The sequence below is a fragment of the Pan paniscus genome, chromosome 16 (assembly GCF_029289425.2).
Source record: "Pan paniscus chromosome 16, NHGRI_mPanPan1-v2.0_pri, whole genome shotgun sequence".
In the NCBI taxonomy this organism is placed as follows: Eukaryota; Metazoa; Chordata; class Mammalia; order Primates; family Hominidae; genus Pan; species Pan paniscus.
Window position 1 is genome coordinate 85,336,334 of NC_073265.2, and position 13,340 is coordinate 85,349,673.

Below are 13,340 nucleotides of genomic sequence, written 5' to 3' on the forward strand. Positions count from 1 at the left end.
CCATGCTGATATCAATTCCCTAACTTTAAGTGTTATTGTCTGTATTCTGTATAACCTGTTGATCGTTTTTATGTTGAGCTACCAAATAAAATCAATGATGCCCAGTTAAATTTGAAATGTAGACAGACAATGAGCAATTTTTTAGAATAAGCATGTTCGCTTGTTTCTCTCTAAATCTGTCATTCTTACTTCCAATGGAAATCTGTGCCATCTACCCAAAAGTATATTACTCTATTCGGCACATTTTTGCTTTCTCTCTTTTCTCTCTCCTTTCTAACTTATTTGCTTATTTAGTATTTATTATTTAGCTTATAAGAAATAACAGATGTCATATGCTGGCTTAGGCTACTAAGGATTCCATTGCCCCATGTTTAAATTAAGTATCAAATTCTACTTCACCCAACTGAGTACTGTGCTTAGATATAGTGGAGAACAATAAACTAGATTTTCCCTAACAATGTCCATAATTGTGTGTTGGTCACACAGTTCTTTCTTTTTATTACAGCTACAGCTCTGAAAAGCTTTGCAAAGATCTGACATCATCAAAGGGAAGAGAGTACAATCTAAAGCTGAAATTATGAGCTCCCTCAAGCTGGTGGATCACACACACTGCTCAATAGATACTGTTGTGGCTTCTTCCATTTGAAATAATTCTGTGGCGCCTTTGTAATTGTTCTGTGGTGCTCTGGAAGACCTTTGTGCACAATGTGGGAATCTCACTCTTAACACATCCACAGTTAATAAGTCTTTGACAAAGACTTATTAACTTTGCCAAACTAGCAGATGTAAAATGTTCTAACAAGATTTAGTTTGCATTTCCCAAATTATTAAATAGATTGAACATTTTTTCAAGTGTTTATCAGTTAACCTGATTCCCTATTCAGTGAATATCTGTTAATTTCATTTGCACATTTTAATAAGTTTGTCTTTTATTGTGGTAAGTGTTCTTTATATATTCTAAAAACTTATTATCCCTGTACATTATATATGATCAGATATATACTATCAGTGTATTTCTTACCTTTAACTTAGTTTATTTGTTTTGTTTTTTTACTAATACTATTTAAGCGAAATTCAGATTCAAGTAGAATTCAGAACTTGAAAACTCAATAGATTTATTTATTTCATACTACTGATTTTATGAAGAGTAAATTGAGAGTGAAGATATATGTATCTAAGTTTAGCCTGTTGGTTAGTGACACAAAGAAAATTAGAAATTGGGTCTTTTAATTTCTGTGCTAGTGATTTGGAATCATACCAACATATTCTCCACTGAGCTCTGGTTAAAGTTGTATTCTTAGGGGAACAAAAAAAAGATAAGACTCACACCCTGCTAATTCACTGGGTCTTTTTTTTTTTTTTTTTAGATGGAGTCTTGCCCTGTCACCCAAGCTAGAGTGCACTTGGTCTTGAATTATACATATACTGATTTTATTTTTTTAACAAAGGTTGCACTTAGGTGGAAAGTACCTTTTGAGAGTCCTCCTTTCTTCCTCTGTCTTTTCTCTCTGCTAGGTTTCATTTGATAGCCTTGAACTGTGAATAAAGAATAAATACGGCTTTCCCGTACCCTAGGACTATCCTCTGCCTTATTTATGTCTGACCTGGTGCAGTACTGCTGACCTTGGAAAGTTTAATTGAGGCTAGAATTATATGGCACAGCTTGAGGCCACCTGAATTTAGAGGGTGTGACATACAGAAAGACACACACACGTTCACTGACAGTGTAAAGGCCTGATGAACAGGAGCATTTGTGTGTGTATATGTGTGCCTTTAGCTCTGCTGAAATGGCAGCAATGGAAATAGTCTATTGTAAGTTTTTACTAGGCAGAGTTCTTATGAAACAATATAATATACCTACATTCCTCGATAATTAAAACACTGAATTCATTTGTTAAATAAATGCAGAATTACTTGAATATGGAAACTATTAAGGTTAAAAAAAATAGGTCTAATTCAAGACATAACTATTCTATAAAGTATTTTTTAGCAATTTTATAACAGATCAAGTGCTTGATATATGATGACCCTTCCCTTATGTCATTAAAATAATTGAATAACATAAATCAAACAAAAAGTTTTATTAATTGATTTGTCTTATATAACTATTTAAATTTTTAAAGCTATCATAAATGGCCAATTACCCAAAAATCATCTATTACATTTAATAATATTATGACCAAGACTATCGGTATGACTTGTACATGAAAACAAAGGTGTTGCTATTGAGAAGAAAAAATTATTTTTGTTCACTAATTAACTAGATTTAAAATCAATTGCATTCCTACCCATATATTCCCCAATTATTATTTTAGTACATGGTATATTTTGAACTATTTTACCATGAATGTTGTTGTAGATAAATCTGAAAATCAAAGCAGTCAATTTTCATTCATGCTACTTTTATCTAATTAAACAAATAATCATGTCATTATATTTAGAGACACTACTATATATCCTGAGCAATTAGTTAACAGCATGATAAAGCCCAAAAATATTTGACAAAATACTTCCATTTTGAACTACAAAAGCTATTTTTTGTTTTATCTAGCACAACTAAAACTAGTTCTAAAAATGATCTTTAAATAATGACTAAGATTAGATGGATCAATACATGATATTTTCATATGTATAAAATATATATGTAAAGCATATGTATGTGAAACATATATATGAAAAGGCCTCTAGAGAACTTACCTTTAAATAACTAAAGTTTTAAGAAAAAAATAATATTCTCTCTTTTTTTTTTTTTGCATAGAGAATCTTATCAATATGTGAGCAATGCTCAGAATTTGTGAAACATGAAGGAAAATCTCAAGTTTTCCCACAGGGCATTCTAGATTCCCAAACGTAGAAGCTAGCCGGATAATTACACCCATATGTACCCATGTAAACTCATTCACAAATGAGGTTTATAGCTTCAAGTGAAACTCAAGATGTCATCAAGTTGTAACATAGCTTCATTAATCTGTATACTATATAAAATTATTTTAAATTAATTCTTATAGTGACAAGATTTTCTTTAGAAAAATATTTCTTATATCATATACAGTTATGAATACATAAAACATACAAATTAGTTTTAAAATTGAACATCAGTGGTCAAATTTTATGTAAAGAAAGTAAGGACTTCTGTCCGTATCCTGCCAACAATTTAAGGTTTTGTAAATTTCATTTTGCTAAGAGGCCTTGACAAATTACATGACCCTAATAATTGTATTTTAATCTAGAAATCTGAATTGAGAAATAAAATAATAAATTAACATTAAGTATGATAATCGGCACTTACACAGCACCATGTGCTGGATGCTATCCTAAATACCTTACACATACTAATTTCATTTATTTAGTTGAAGTTACTCATCAATCCAATATTTTTGCACGGGATAAGAAGGAACTCCATGTGACTATTCTGAGATAATTCTGAGGAAGATTTTTCACTTAAATAGTAAGAAACAGGGAAAGCAAGGTGTTCAGTCTTTATCCAACCTCACATTCATTTCTTATTCTGGACCATAGTACAGAAGCCACAGAGATTTATGAGAACCCTGTTTATAAGTGAGTAGAAATGTTCTGTTTATACCAAATCTTAAACTGTTTTCAGAAAGAAAACTATATAGTTTAAAAAGTGACTAACTTTTTAAAAGTGATTAGAGTTAGAATTTCTAGATGTAATGACCCTCTAAGCATCTTAATAGTTAATTTGGGGAGATCTGGTCTTCATCCTTCATGTTCCACATAAGCCTGGATTCCTCAATGTCTTTTGTACACCAACATCTTCCTAGTCCCAGAAAACCTAAGACATAATAATATAAAATATTCAAAACTTGAACCGATTTTTGAATTATGACATTATATATGTCACAAGTATTCACATAACCTATTCCTGAAGGACTCTGGATTTGCTTATTGATAGCTATATTCACTCCTGACTTGATATCCAGAGCTATCAGTAGACTATTTATGGCGTGGAATTTACAATGCTTATCTGTTGCCACATTCAATAGAAATCATTCCTGAAAGTTGATAATATTGTACCTCCATCCCCCAAGCTGGCAGAAACCCTAGAATAAAGAATTATATGAGGCTTATTTTTTTTCAGTCTACTGAGATACATAATATGATGCTCTGAAATTATCTATAAATGCCTTAAAACATAAATTCAACTAGATGAAAGGTATATTTTCGCATATCACATAAGAACAAAAGATAGAGTAAAATAAAATGGCTTGAAAACCTACTATCCAAATGGAGTAATCTTTTCCTTCTGTGAACCATCCCAAGATAGATATAAACTGAGCTTGAGGGATGCAGAGGCTGACAGACATGCCATATTATGCAGGGATACATTTTATGACTCAGGGCTATTGCCCTCTAGAGATAGAGCAGACACCATGGTCCACTTCACCTGAGGCCACAGATCACACTCAAGTTGCAGGTCCGAGGGGTGCTGTCATCCCAGGGAACCACTAGAGTCCCTTTTTTGTCCAGATCTCAATCTCTATCCCTCCTCTGGGGTCAGAAGAGCCAAAGGGACTGAGATGGTCTACATAAATCTATGCAAATTCATTGGGTGGGGCTGGGAGTTCACTTTATCGATTTAGGTCAATTTAAATTCAACAGCAGCACATGATATATCAGTAAGATCCATTACTCACAGTATCTTGGGATCCTTAGAGAATTATCCTTAAGTGTGTAAATAAAGTCTATTTATTCAAATGATGAACTTTACTGAAAGACTCACAGGACATCCATCTGAAGCTGCCACATCCTTAACATGACTTCAGCAAAGTGTATTTTTGCAACTCTGAATTGAATCCCTGCATTGATGATGATACCATACATTTATGATGAGTAATATAGGAAGAAAAGTGCTAGTCCTCGAAAGAATTTTTTTGGATCTCTTATTTATTACATTTTAATAGAAACTCAGAGAAAGCCTTATCTCCTGTCATTTGGTTTAAATTCCACAGTACTTTTTTTATTTGACCAAATTCCCTTATCTCTTATTTCCTTGTATTCTGCTGTGCCAGCCTCCTAGCAGTTGATATACTTATCTATGGTTTTATAATAAAATTTTGGCTTCTACTGAGGGAAAAGGAAAAAAAAAAACAGAAAGAAAAGGAAAAGCTGTTCCTTTGATACTAAATATACCAGTTGCCTGCATCCATTATATGATGTTGAAATAGGTGCCTATTCTTGGCATATTTGGGAAGCTTTGGGAATTACTGCCTTGCATCCCACTTAAAGGTTTACATGGTACTACTGTCATAGCCTCCGATTTCTATACAGAACAGAAGACAGATACGGTGTACAAGTCATTAAAAAATGGAACAAAAAACAATGTAGACACACACACACACATCAAAATGGCCAAACAGAAATAAAAAGAGTATAGAAATAATATACATCTAGGGTTGCTTTCTGTTCTTTTTTTCCTTTCAGTCAAAAGTAAGCTATGACTTCTGTTTCAAAATTAAAGAAAAGCACAGTGTGCCTTCTTAACTTGACATTAATTACTTTACTTACTTTGATCCCAATTTGAAAATTAAAGAAAATTTTAAATCAAGTTAATCCAATATATGACAAAAGTAGTCAAAAATCCAGACTCTCTAAAGTGGGGATAAAGTGTAGATTCTGATAGTCTCATAGTCTTCCTGCAAGGAGAAAGATAAAAACTCATAAACACATAAATGAATACTCTTAAGTAGTTGTAGACAACGACACTCCCTTTTCAAAGGGTTGTGGGAAGGGGGTTTTCATGCTGGTTATTGATCCAGTAAGAGCCAACAAGTACAAGCAAAGTGAAGCATCTATGTGCCAGATGTTCTCCTGGGTACTGGTTCTTGGAGCTATGAGTAAGATATCATCCTGATCTACAATTTGGAATCACAGCACCAGGCAATGTAGTTCATGTCTGTAATCCTAGCACTCTGGGAGGCTGAAGTAGGAGGATGATTTGAGCCCAGGAGTTCAAGACTAGCCCGGGCAACATAGCAAGACCTGGTTTCTAAAAAAAAAAAAGAAAGAAAGAGAGAGAGAGAGAAAGAAAGAAAGAAAGAAGAAAGAAAGAAAGAAAGAAAGAAAGAAAGAAAGAAAGAAAGAAAGAAAGGAAAAGAAAAGAAAAGAAAAGAAAATTAGTTGGGCATGGTGGCATGTGCCTGTAATCCCAGTTACGGCAACATAGCAAGACCTGGTTTCTAAAAAAAAAAAAAAAAGAAAGAAAGAAAGAGAGAGAGAGGAAAGAAGAAAGAAAGAAAGAAAGAAAGAAAGAAAGAAAGAAAGAAAGAAAGAAAGAAAGAAAGAAAGAAAGAAAAGAAAGAAAAGAAAAGAAAAGAAAATTAGTTGGGCATGGTGGCATGTGCCTGTAATCCCAGTTACTCTGGAGACTGAGGCGGGAGGATAGCTTGAGCCCAGGAGGGGGAGTCTGCAATAAGCCATAACAGTGCCACTGCATTCCAGCCTAGGCACAGAGCAAAACCCTGTTTCTACAATAAATAAAATAGAACAGAATAGAATCACCGCACCATGTGCCATATGTAAAACTCATCTGATCTCTGAACCCCACTTACCTGATCTGTAAAATGGAGACCGTACTATCTATTTTGCTTGAAAGATGGAAACAGAACCACATGATATTTTTAAGTTCTTGCTGAAATAGTTTTATAATTTGAGCTATTTTGCCTGGTTCTATGGACCCAAATAACATTCTATGAAAAGATGGACTCCAGGTGAAACTCTTTCAGGAAACGACTTGGCTTTATAACAAGCAGATCTGGACTTCTATGATTGTACTGACTTACGGGGAACAAAAATACTAATTTTACGTCCTTTCTGAATCATCCCTTCTGTATCCACTTTGCCGAATTTGACACTAAGATGCAGTTATACTGTGTAGAAAATGCACAATTTGTTTGCTCTTAGTCAGTAACAGTTTGGTGCCTCCCCAAAGCTGGGGTTTTGGAAACTGACAAGCCGCCACTTTTCACCAGCGGTAAATTCACCAGAACTTCTTTGAATGTTCATAAGGAAGATGGAGGATCTCCTTCTCCTTCCTTGTCTTTGCTAACAGATGTTTTGCCTCTGTGACAGAGTACAATAAACCTGTGAAATAATGAAGGCAGAACTCACAATGAAACACCAGCTACTTTTGAAGGGAACAAACTGATTGGATTATTTCCATGATATTCAGCTGTGACAGAATGTGACAACTATACCTTTTCATTTCCTATCCGGCCTCCAGGAGATGGAAGATTTAGTATCATTTCGCACACTTTAAGTCTGAGAAACTTCTCCTTATGGCTTCTTATGAGTACTAGAGGCTGGAAAAGAAATCAAGTTGCTTTAGATTTGCAGCAAGGATTTGTATTAAGTTGCTTCAATTTGCAGTGGAGATGCTGGCGGCACTTTGCAAATATTGTCACCATTGACCTGCAAAGGTTTTACATCTAAACCTTTGAGCATTGCTTTGATGCCAGCAAATGAGCTGTTTTCAATCCGTGTTCTACTTTTTTTTTTTTTTTTTTGCTATTTTGCCAGGTTCCAAGCTGAGACTGTCAACATTACTATAACTTGTGGTCTTGCACAGCCTTCAGTTTAAAACAATTTCCATGCACATTTATTCAGGCCGAGACACAAGCAGGAGGTCCCAAGGTGGCAGGTTCTTGCATTACTCTAATCCAGTTACCACTGAGTTAAAATGCTTTTATTATGGTCTCAAACCCCTGGGAGAAAGTAGGTATGACAAGCCAGGGTCTGCTTATTATGTTTTAAACCAAGATTGACTCCAGGAAATAGTAGCAAGACTGAACAAGTACATTTTTACATACTTCACTTCTTCTGCCTTTCTTGGTTCATAATTTTAATTCTTCTTAATTTGAATTCTCTTCAAGGTCTTTCGGCCTACGATGGTGGAGATTTGGAGAGCAACAATATAAGCAATAATTATAAAATAAATTACTTATTTATTCAAAGTCCTTTGAAAACCTTATGTGTCTTGGGCGTGCATTAACCGACCCCTACCCCCTACTCAACTAAGATATTTTAAAACTGTCTAAACCTGTTCACCTAACTACTGGTGAATTATTAAAAATTAACTGCTGCCTTAACTGCCTCCTTAATCATTGCAGATGAACATGCTAAATCAAATATTTAAGGTACAATTTTATATAATGCAACTTATTTATTCAATTAATATTTATGAAACAGCTACTTAAATGCATGTAGTATGTTAGCGAGGTGTCTCAAAGGAGGAAGGGTAGGCATAATACCAGCGTTTTGAGCTTACAGTCTTATTGGGGAAATTTGACAAGTAAGCAAGTAATTTTAATAATTTAAGATACATACATGCTAGAACAGGAGAAGGAAAGAAGTGCAGAAGGGAAGTCTCAGGACTTGTAGAAACGCATCTCCTAGGCCAGACATGAAGGCTTCCTGAAGGACTTTTGCCTTGGATTAAGCTAAGGGGTGAAAATGTGTTTTAGAGGAAGGACAGACAGCTTTCATGCAGCATGATTTGCTATGCATAGTGAAGAAGGGCTGGGAAGGATTTAGAAAGATACCAGAAAAAGGAAGATAAAATAAGGGTTACTCTGCCAGGAGCAGTGGCTCATGCCTGTAATCCCAGCATTTTGGGAGGCCGAGGCAGGCAGATCACCTGAAGTCGGGAGTTTGAGACCAGCCCGATCAACCCCGTCTCTACTAAAAATACCAAAGTAGCTAGGCATGGTGGTGCATGCCTGTAATCCCAGCTACTCGGGAGGATGAAGCAGGCGAATCGCTTGAACCCGGGAGGCAGAGGTTACTGTGAGCTGACATCACGCCATTGCACTCCAGCCTGGGCAACAAGAGCAAAACTCCAAAACTCCATCTCAAAAAAAAAAAGTTACTCTATTCTAGTGCATCTACCTGCAACCTCATTTGCCCAGTGTTGCTGCGGATGAGTCAATTTTCTGATTGACACTTACACCATTCAATTGTCCAAACTCGACTTTTGTGTCAGTCATAGAGACATTTATCTTAAAGCATCACCTCATTCTTTGCCTTATCAAACAGTTCACCCTGATAATTTTTCTGCACTTGATGTCTTGTGCAAGAAATGAGAATGAAAGTGTCTTATATTTCTACCTAATGTGTAATATGTATTACGCCATAGTAGTATCATAGAAGCTACTGTGAAAATATCTGCCTTATAACATTCTTGTAGTTGGACATCCTGTATGTTCAGGTCAAGTTTTCGCTAACAGAAACCCAGAAATACAGTGGGCTGAGCCTTGAATTTGGAGTGCTTATGTGAACTACAATCAAAACCTTCAAGTTTGTCACCATGCCATTATTAATGGATGTTTAACACCCTGATAAGCTGCTCTACCACTCAGCTGTTTTCTTAAACTTGGTTGAATAACTGGTATTCTTCCTGCTCGCAAAGTCTTTGTTAGTGTGCATATTGCAAAACCATCCTAAGTAAACAGTCTGTGTCATCTGTATTAAGGGGAAGTTATGCATGGATTAGTGTATAATAGCATGGGTTAGGGAGAAAAATGAGTCACCAAAGTAGCTGGTTCAAAGGAATAAATCACTAAATCATTATCTTGATGCCCGACTTAGGAAGCTTTAGCCCTCAAAGACATAATGTCTAAAATATAAAAACTACTGTATAAAGCCCAAGGCCCATCACTGTAGTCTGGTAGTTTATGATGGAAGACTATAGACTGTGCCTACACTTAACAAAACACAGGATTTAGAAGAAAAGATGGAAAAAAGTATGATATTCAGCAATTTTTTTGCTATCTTAGGGTAAAAATCAGAAGCCATTGCCATACAAAATATATAGTAGGTAGGAATAACTTGCATTGCATATCAAGTACAGAAATATTTGGAAGCATCTTCCTGAAAAGGTTTTTATCCATTTATTGTATCCATTTTCTGTACATGGTGCAGAGGACACGTAAGATATGCATGGCATCAAGAACATCACAGTCAGAAGCAGACTTTATGGATGTATCAAAGCCAATTCGTTACAAGAGGCTGTCTGTGGCACTGTTTTGAGAGGTATCCTGAGTACCGTGGTATCTACGGTATGCTCAGTGCTAAGCAGGCGAGTGCTGTGATCAGTTGGCCATGTCTAGCTGGGATGCTATGATGGAAGTGAAGACCTAAGTATCAGGTGTTTGACAACAGCAATCAAGGTGAAGTGATAGTCATGTAAACAACGGTGTACAATAAAATGCAAATATAGAAAAGCACAGGAGGTGCTGTGGGAACACAATAGTGGTAGGGTGGGTCAGGGAAGGTTCTAAAGGGGAGATGATACTAGATGTGAGTCTCTAATGGAATCAGATATGCATCAGGTTGAAGACGGTGTGAAAGCCACTCCCAGGGAACACAGTAATACACACAGAGAGAAAGATGAGAAGGAGCATGGAGCATTCAAATACTCACAGCAGTTTAGCATTTCTAGAGGAGAGCAGGCAAACCGAAGTTCCCATGTCCAGTCTATTTCCAGTTCCTGTTGACTTTAATTCCTAAATATTTCTCAAACTTATTTCCTTCTCTACATCCAGGCCACCACCCTGGACTCAAACTTCACATTTTACCTAGGCTATCACAGTGGCCTCCTGACTGCTTTTTGCACATCCACATTTTATTTCTCTATTTGTTTCCTTATTTGTTTATTCATTCAATGCTTTCACTGAAGGATATTTTACATATTATAAAACTCATTTATTTTGAGTATACAAGTCACTGTTGTTTTTTTAGTAAATTTAAAGTGTGTGCAGCCATTATCACAATCCAATTTTAGAACATTTCCATCAGTCCAAAAAGACTTTTTGTGTCCATTAGCAGTAACTTCCCATTCCCTCCTCCAACCTCCATCCCCTGGCAAACACTAATAGATTCTCTGTCTCCACAGATTTGCCTTTCTGGATGCTTCATATACATGAACTCATATAATAAGCAGTATTTTGTGTCTGGCTTCCTTAGCATAGTGTTTTTGAGGTTCATCCATGTTCTTGTACATATAAGTACTTTATTCTTTTTTCTGGCAGAATAGCATACAATTGTATGGATGTATCATATTTTATCCATTCACCTGTTGATGGACATTTGGGTTCTTTCTACTTTTGGTTATTATGAATAATAATATGATAGGCATTGACATACAAGTTTTGTGTAGACATATGTTTTTATTTCTTTTGCTTAGATACCTAGGAGTGAAATTTCTGGTCATAAGGTAAATTTAAGGCATTGCCAACTCTTCAAGAGTGGCTTTACAATGCTTTATTTCCATCAACAGTGTGCACAGTATTTCCCTTTCCAGTTTTTACTCCACACTGTTACCAGAGGGCTTTTTTTTTCAAAATTCAAATATATCATATTATTTTTACGGCTCTAAAAGATTTCATTGGATTCTTGTCCTTGAGTAAAGCACCACATATTTAACAGAGCCTATGAGGTCCAGGTAAAGGCCTGGTCTTTATTTACCTCTTTATGTCTTCATATTCCATCTTCCTCTATATTCCAGCCACACCAGCCTCCTTTCGGTTCTTTAAACATAACGCATTCCCATAACAGAGGCCTTGCAAATACTGTTCCCAAGCCTTAAATGCTCACTCTGCCTCCCATTTCCATTTCTTCTCCTCCTTAATAACGCCTATCCCTCCTTTGGATATCAGATCAGATGCCTTCTCTAACTCCCTAGACTGAGTTAGATTTCTTCATGACATACCTTTGCATTTTATTTATCTTGGTTTACAGTTGTGTTTTTATTTATTTAATACATCTCTCTGCCAACAGAACCTAAGCTTCCCAAAGAGGGGATCATGCTAGCCGTTGCTCACAATAGCTCATAAGAAGCCTTCAGTAAACATTTGTTGAAAAAATAAAAACAGCCCAGAATCGAGAGAGATGGTTGGAGAGGTGGTGGTGGATTGGATCATGGAAAGGTCTTGGACATTTTGTGAAGGGATTTGCACTTTATCCTGTGGGTGATGAGCAGGTGAAGTACCTTAAGATAGATAGAGACATAAATTTGTGTTTGCATCATTTCATTTCAGTTTCTTTATGAAGAAAGTAAAGAAGCAAAGAATAGAAGCAGAAAATGTACTTAAGAGGTAGGCACTGAGAGAAGGGTTTCGATTCAAGAACAATTATGACTCTCAGTTTTCTAGCATCAGTAGATGAGTCTAAGCTATTCATTGAAACAGAAAGAAAATGATTATTGTACAATTTAATTTGTGAGTCTGGTACTCAAAAAAGGATCTAGACTGTGTATAAGTAGCCTGTACAGGTTATCATGAAAACCATTTTCACCTATGAGATAGAGTAGAAGAATAAGCCAAAGATGGAACCCCGGTGATCCCAACATGTAATGAGTCCCAAGGGGAAAAACAAACAAACAAACAAACAAACAAAAAAAACAAGAAACAAACATGAAAGAACAGGGAGTGAAAGGAAGAGAGCTTTAGTAAGTAAAGTGAGGATCACCGTTTCCATATGCAGAATGGGCTTTCAAACACGGACTACAAAGACCCATGGTTTTAACAGGAAATAAAAAGTAGGTCAATAGGATTTTATCTACTAAATTGTTGAAACTAGCGCTACAGAATGGTTTCTGATTAATTTTCTGTGAGTTAGTAAATGCTTTATTTTGGGTGCAAATAAGAGTTTGTTTAGGAAATAAATTAGAATTTTTTAAAGAAAACTGGAAGTGAAAAAGTAAGACTTCCTAATTCTGCCCAAGTTTCTGTCTGTCTTTCTTCCTTCCCAATCTGTTTTGACATCAAGACTACCTTGTTTTGTCAACTGTGCTGGAGACAGATAAGGATGGCAGGTATGCAGCTTAGTATTCATTAAGTCTCAGGTTGTCTTGACATCTGCCAATAGCTAAAACACTTTATTTTTAAGTCAGAATTATCTGTTCATTCACTTTTCTTGCTATTCAAGTTTAGTGACACTGCCAAAAAACACCATCATCACCAATGACAAAACTGAATTGTAGGAAAATAGCAAATGCATTTTTAACAAAGTCAAATTAGCTTTTGAATTTTTCTTTTTACTTTGTATTTACTTGTAAATTACTTTTACAAAAAAAGTATTAGACTAATTTAATCAAGTTCAGATATAATATTGTTTTCTTATAAACTCAAAAATTTAAAATCTTACAGCCAAAAGAAGGGATAATAAATTTAGGGTGGGACTCCATAGACATTTCAATAGCTTACCATAGTTAAGCAAACCTTTATGTAACAAACCTAAGTACCAATAATGTCCTCATAGTTTGGGAAAATCTCTTTAAAATCTGAAAAAAAAGTTGATATTTCAATGACAAATACTATTTT